Genomic DNA, 7,961 nt, shown 5'->3' with positions numbered 1-7,961 from the left:
TAATAACATTATGCTCTTCCTAAAATCTGTCACTTGAAAAACAGGTATATGCAAAAGCATTGTGAGATTAGCACCTTTCCATACACAACCAAAGCCTCATTCTGAGCTCCAGCAGAGGCCTTCATTTTTCCTCTTCCTCCTGTTATGCAGAAAAAGCCATGTAATTCCAGACTGGGAGGAAATGAAAGTGGAACATGACTGATTGCGTCAGGAGCTGTCCCCTGCCCACCACCAGCATGACATGGGCACTTGCACAGCCCATGCTCAAGCTCATTGAGGGAAGAGCTGTGCGTTTACTCAAAGCATCATGGAGAGATGAAGAGATTAATGGGGCAGGAAAAGACAGGGCCAACAGCAAAATCTGTTGCTGCAGCTGCACCACTTGAGAGCTTTAGATAGCAAATTGTGTATTTGTGTCCTTCCCCACAGCTCCCCAGGCAGAGCATGCTGTTTTAGAGATATGACCAGATAGATGCAGGTTCAGCCCCAACAAAGTTTCACAGTAAAAAGGGTTTGCAGTCCGGTCAAAATTCTGGAAATATTTGGCCTTGGGCTCACCTCTGGCATTAAAACCTGTCAGTTCCCAATAAGCAGGCAAGACAATGTTTTTCTCATCATATCTTAATGGTCTTGCCATCATTTCGCATTCAGCAAGGCAAACCCTATTTCACCTACCTCTGATTGACAGGATTACCCTCCTAGCCCCCATTTACCATACTTCATCATGCAAGCTGAATACTGTACCTGCTTATACAGTCTGAAGCTGTGGTTCTGCACATTTTTATTATTCTCTTTGCAAACCATTCTGTATCCTTTTGTACTGCAGGGAGATGAAATTGTTTTCCCCCTCCAGATCCTGGAGTATTTTAATTTCTTTAAATACTGAGTAAAACAAAAAAAATCACTTTAAATGACTGCTTTAACCTATACTTATGCCTAAGATATGTCATTTTGTGGTGCACTAATAAGAAATATATGTCAGAACACAGAAGCTGCAGGGTTTACCTGCAGTCCATTGTGACAAAGCATTTATTTCTGACTGTATTCAGCCACCATCTGTGGTCACTGTGCAACCTGACAGCTACCACTGGTGGTGTGACCTCCTAAGTAATCCTTGGTAGTACAGCTTCTTACCATAACATTTAAGAAAAAGGAATGACTATGAAATAGCTCCCAAACATGCACCTCCCTCTGCAACTAAAATTCAAGGCATGAAACAAAAGAAAGAACATCTGGCAGAGAAAGAACATCTGGCAGAGAACAGTATATTTTAATCAGTAGTGGAGAGCAAATAAAACATGTTTGGGAAATCAAAGATTGAATTCTTCGAAATCAGAAGAGATTATATCTGCCTATGCTGAGGAGGAAAAGCAAGTGACTGACCCAGCATACAAGAGCATTCCCAGTTAAAGGCTCCCAGCTGTTCAGCAGGCGGCAGAAACACTCCCTCTCCCACAGAGGCGGAGGTTTCTGGATGATGGAAACACCCTGCCACCAGTGTAGACTTCAAGCATTATTTAAGGGAGTTAGGTCAAAAAAATATTTTGTGTTTTTTACCTTCTTGTTGGGTATCTTCAGGCTATTTGATGCTGTGCCCTTGGAACCGAATGCTCAAAAAGCAGATAGAGGAAAATGAGGTTTTACTCTTCTCCACTTTTTGTCATGAACAAAAGCATTTGCTTCCTGAACCACCTGCGGAGAAACACAAAGACTTTGCAAAAACCCATTCCAAATCAGAAACACAAGGTAAAGGCCAAAAAACTGGAAGCCTGATCAAGGATCACAGATTTCCTTATGCGACTCCAATTCTCTTAGAAGTTCAAGTTTCTGCTCCTGAAAGTACTGTTAAAAAAAAGAAGTAAGTAAATGGGAAAAAAAAACCAACCCCAAAAGCTCTCCTTTAAAGCAATTCTGGCATGGCAGACAGAAATTAATTACGAGACCAGAGCCCTGTTCTGAATGTGTCCCCAGTGCTCATGAAATATCTTAAACTTACTCAACTGACAGCTCTGAAAATAAAACCCTCTGTGGATAGAAACAGCTGAACAGAAGACAGAATATGCTTCTTGCTGAGCTCCAGACATGTCTCTAACCTTAGCACATTCGGGGAACGTATCTACAGTGGGATGAATAAAGTATCCAAGCATCTATTATGGATATCCAACCATCCAAAAATTGTTTAAATTATTAGGTTGCATTTAAACAGAGAGGATAACAGGAACAGGAGCTCTATTATTCCTTAGTCAACCAAATCTGCCAACCAAAAGATTTTTGTTGCTTTTTTCCTTAACTGTGTGTTAATTTGCATATTTCAAATTGTTAATAGCTATAATTATGTGTATATATAATTTTTATATATAAATTTATATATGTGAAATTATATATATTTATAATTATGAATATAGAATTTACATATAATTTATATAATTATAAAATATAAAAAAATAAACAGACCAGTTTTATGGCATGAATCCAAAACCATTTGCTGCAGCACATGAGCTAGTGCATGAAACTTGCTGAAGCCAGAGTTTTGATCCAGCTGTAGTATCACAAGACTAGAATACAAAATGGCATTCAGATACAATGAATTTATGAACATTAAATACCTGTGTTTAAAGAATATGAGCCCTGTAATGCTCAGAAGAGACAGCGACTACAGAGTGCACACAATCCTGTTCTTTGGTTGGTCAGTAATTATAAAAATATTTTCTATTTGGGGCATTTCATCTCATCTTCAAGACCTCACATAGAGGAGTATGGTGATAAAACACAGGGTTGGCTTTGGTTTTCACAACACTGAAATTAATCAAGTATCCGTATGCAGTCCAAAGGGACAACAAATCATGTTTGTCACACCTACAACCAATCTTCCGAAAAGATGTAACAATTCAGAGATCCTTAGATGCCCTATATTTATCCTTTCTCTGAGAGCTAGAAGTGAAGACAATCCACCTCTCTCTTCTTTTTTTTTAATAAGTCTTTTTTCATAGACCCTTTTTTGTGGTAAATTTGTTACTACAGCTGAAGCTTTTGCCTGAGGCATAAGACATTTGAAATGTTTGAAACAGAGCACTCTGTGCTCCATGTGGGCTAGATTATACTTCATATGAATAGTTATTATATTAATCTTAACATTCGTCATGAAGTATGACAAAGTGTAAAATGTCTTAGATTTGTTATGAAAAACAGTATTAAGAAAAATCCTTCCTATTACATCTGTTTAATTTACTGCCTCCTTCTACATATATATATTCTAGTTGAAAAACATGTTTGGTTTTTTTATTGGTAAATATTAGAACAATATGAGAGACCAAATTAGAAAAAATATGTGCTGTTGTGAACTCTTAGTTACAGAATTACTTGCTTCCACTGCACTGCCTAGATAATTTGTTGATCCATACACCCTAATAAATATTCACTCAGGTCAGTCTTAAGCACAGATCCTCATCAGGTAGACATGTTTGAGGCTTACCAGCTTCTGGAGCCAAGAAAACACAAGAGGATCCATATTTTCCCTCATCATGTCCAGCCACCTTTGGTTACCCCTAGCCAAAATTACCAGGTACCCAATTAGAGCAGTTAGCTGGCAGCAGCCTTCATGCAGGTTCCACGTGAGATGTGAACTCGTGCCTCTGGGTGCGCAGTGAGGCTCATTAGCTGCCCTGTAACAGCAACTGAGGAAGTCTCTGGAGCACAGGGACTGCAAATAGGGCTTGAAGTCTGGGATAAACCAGAGACAGAAAAGGCAGGAAAAAGGAATATCAGAGGCATAGAAGAACATCCATGTGAAGAAGTATTAAATTCAGTTTAGGAAAGGAATAACTGAGGAAGGACAGCTAGGACCTGTTGCATTGAGAAGGTGAAAAGAACAGTTAATTGTTGTTTCTCATCATTACAACATAATGATACAATCAGGCAGCGAGGTTAAAATAATGAAAACAAAGTGTTTTTTCACATAATGCATGACCACATCATGGGAACTATTGTTACACAAGCATGCAAAGGTATAAAAAATAAATTACTTCAAAAAATGTTTCAAAAATTCATGGACTGCCCAGGGAAGGATCACTGCCCACTTGTCCTCTTTTCCTAAGCATCCAGCCAGTTACAGCTGCCAGGAATGAGATACGGACCAGGAAGCTATCGGACTCACTCACTTAACTTCATTAGGTAGAAAGCACTCATCTCAATTTAAAATGCTCAGGGAGTTCGAAGCAGCAGCAATAACAATGAAAATTTAAGATGTGCCCATCAGAATAAACAATATACCAAGTAGGCAAGAAGTATATATCAAAGCTTGTTATTGCCATTCTATGTTATGAGAATTAGAGCTGGGATTGAGAGATTGCAAGCAGCTCCAGTATTTCTCACCTGAATTACAGTGCTTTTTTGCTAACAGACGGTCTTTCAAAAGACAATATAATGACTAGTTCATGTGCATAATATTTACTTACTTAAGTTGGATTGAAGCAAGTGAAGAAATCCAGGGTCTCAATGCCCTTGCAATCACTCATAAATGCAATTTAGTGCACCAAAACCCAATACCTTAAAATAATCTTTATAAATAATTATGAACTGACACCTAAGAGCTAACACAGCTGAAATGACAAATGAGAAATGTCATCTCCCAGTGTGCGTTAGCCCAGTGTCACTCAAAGCCAATGTATTTTTACTCATACCAAATTAGAACTGCCAGCTACTCTGGTGTTTTTTTTCTAACTTGAACAAGGTACAGCTGAAAGGTCTGCAAAGACAAACTTGACTTTGAAGCATTTCTTTTGGAGCAATCCATAAACCATCTCCATTAATGCTGGACATAAGATCAGGCTGCTGTGTGTCAGAATGCTCACACGACAAAAGGGCTTCTTTGGAAAAATGATTTGTATAAGCTGACAGAAAATATTACAAAGCTGAATGAAGGAGACTTAGGCAGCAATGAAACAGAAAGACCTGGGCTGTTCTTTCTCCAAAAGTCACAGGCAGGAGAACAGGTAGAGCTTTCTGGACTCTGACAAGAACAACATCATGAACAGACGTCTTGCCAGACACCAAAGAATCCTTCTCAGGGACACACATGTAAAACAGGCACATTCCTGTGTTTTTTGTTATCGATGCAAATCAAAAGAGCCAGAAAGTGAAGGTCCTTACTTAGACAAGGGTTTCTGCGTTGTCAAAGATCCTGAAAAGTTTGTGGGTGGCAAGAGAATTCAGACAGTAAAGGAGGCACAGGCTTCAGCTCAGGGTTATTTAGCGTGTAATTTGATTTCATATGTTTTCCTGCTTTGTATTCATTGATTTCAAATCCTTGCTCAGTACCCATTTCTGCCAGAATAGCTATGGTAAATTGCCAGCCCATATTAGATAGGCAAGTGGCCAGCTGAGACTATGAATGTAATTAATGTGTCTATTTTAACAACCCACCTCAAACCTTCAATCTATACAACCCATCAGTGTATAAACATCTTCTGGTCACGGTCCTTTCTATTTTTTTTTGTCATCTGCCCCTCATACTGGTTACATTCACCCATCACAACATCTCATAATTGAAATTGTAAGCTGCTGAGGACAAAAAAAAATCTGTCTTGTATATTCTTGTGCTATGAGACCATGAACAATGAGACCCTGCCACAGTAGCTCCTCTGGAAACTAATACACGCAATAATGTTATTATAACCTTCCAACTATTTCCTTAGCATTTCAAAGTATATTTTTTGGGCAGAGCAATGAAAGCTGCTGTCTGATTTGCATTCAAACGTGAATAAGATGCCAAGTGCTGCACCTCTTTGCACTGTGTGCTCCTTACAGCATGCATCTTCTGCAGACAAAAGTGTGCCACAGCAGCAGTAGATTAAATGAATCCAGACAATTTTTGTCCCTCAGGGAAAGGCACCCAGTTGTTGTCACGCTCCCGTCTGTTGCTGCTCTGAAGTCAGAGGACAGCAGTACGTGGCATCTCAGCATTGCACTCAAGATTAGAAATGAAAATTGTGTTCTTCTTTAGGAAAAAAAAAGATCTTTCATACAACATCTAGTGACCAAAGTGCTGCAGCTTTGGTGAGTAGCTATCATTTAAAGCAGCCTTCAGCTTCCATAAGGAAGTAGAGGGTCTTCACACGTTCCTGGTGCATATTTTCCCTCTTCCCAATTCCCTAAACATAGAACATATAAGACAATGACAACATGGAGTTTACCTGAATGTTTACATTAGGCCAAACCTGTTTTGAAGAGCAAACCTGACATCAAAACCCATCTAGGGAGTGCTTTCCATTGAAACCCTCCTAAGAGAGAGCACACACAAATGGAAAGGCCTGCTTCCTGCCAAAAGGAAAAAGTTCTTGGGGTTGAATCACCCATCTATTAGTAACTGTGAATAATAACAGCAGCCTGTAACCATGAATACTATGACCAGAAATGATCACTGCATACTATTTTGCTTATGGCCAAGGGTGTTCTTAATGGTTTGGTGGTTTCATGCTAAACAACCAGGTTTTAACATGACATGTCTTTCGATACTGTGTTTCTGTGCATTCATAGAAATTAAAATCTATATAGGATTTTATTTTTTGGGTGGGGTATTTGTCTTCTAATAACCCAGGAAGGTTATTAACCTGAAGAGAATTACATAAATATGTGAATCTTCCAGCTTTGTAGGAAACCACCTAGCACCCCTTTTTGTGCAAACTTGGAATAAACAAATACCTCAGTACTGCATGTGAATTGGCTATTGCACAATGGGTAACAGACCCTGTTTGCAGGACAACAAAGCCACCCCAAAGGACCCCAAGGACCAGCTGGACTCCCTTCAGTGCTAAGAACTGCTCTGAATTATGAGTCTTTCTTCATCCCTGGGAAGTTAAGATGTTACCAAGCACTTACAAACATTCCACGGAGACTGGTTTATAAGTATATATTTATTAGACTTCAGTCTCCCACCCGGCAGAACAAACAGATGCAGAGTAACCCGTGGCTTTAATCATTTTCCCTCCATAGGCACAATTCAGTCATACATCTAATTTGTGCTGTAGATTCTGCTTCATGAAGCACTGAAAATTATCCACACAAGCAAAAAAGCACTTCCAGAGAGTACATTTAGGTTAAGCATCATTCAAGGATTTGTATGCAAGACGTTCACCACAGTGAACCATGAAGACATTAACATCGTGATACATTGAAAAGATACACCAAATGCATTTATTTATTTAGAGCACACACAGAAGCCAACTCCTCATTCCCAGAACAATCATTCAGTGACAGCTAAATGCTAAAACTCTTCAAAAGTACCCAGGGATAGCATGTAGTGGTGATGTTTGTTTAGTTTTAATTAAAGTACTTAGACATCTGGAATTGAAGGAAAGACCAACAGCCTTCAACTTTTTGGTAGAGAGAGAAGATACTTCTACTATATCCCTACAACTTCATTTTAGTTCATAAAATTTAAAACATCAGTCCAAACTAACTTGATTATCTCCTTGTGTAGCTATACACTGAGTATTCAACTTCATGTAAGATCGCTCCCTGGCAGACCTGAATACATAATCCTCAGCTGAAAAAAGTAATGAAGAACAAACAGCTTAGTCTGATACTATGAATCGTAGCTCTATTAAGGCACCAGTTGATACCAACTGCAGTATAAATCATGCTCAGTAAAACAGAAAGGGTCTATTCATTTCTTTTTAATGTCAGTTTAACAATGTCTGTTATAAAATGGTCTTTACCAAAGCTTGGGATGTGCTCATTTAGACATTTCTTCCAGGTTTATGGACAACATCGTGTCTTTGTACTTAAATGATCCCTTCAGTTATAATGGCTACAGTGCTGACACCTGAATAAGTAGCACTACATACAGGAGAACTACTTTCATTTCTGTTTTACTATATTGTTCTTGCAGGGTACAGAAAAAAATCCTCAGATAACTTTTGTTAGAGAAAATGGTTCTTGCACCCACTGTCAATGAGGAAGTT

This window comes from Melopsittacus undulatus, chromosome 3 (assembly GCF_012275295.1).
Source record: "Melopsittacus undulatus isolate bMelUnd1 chromosome 3, bMelUnd1.mat.Z, whole genome shotgun sequence".
NCBI classification, from domain to species: domain Eukaryota; kingdom Metazoa; phylum Chordata; class Aves; order Psittaciformes; family Psittaculidae; genus Melopsittacus; species Melopsittacus undulatus.
The sequence above is the reverse complement of the archived record's forward strand: the minus strand, read 5'-3'. Positions refer to the sequence as shown.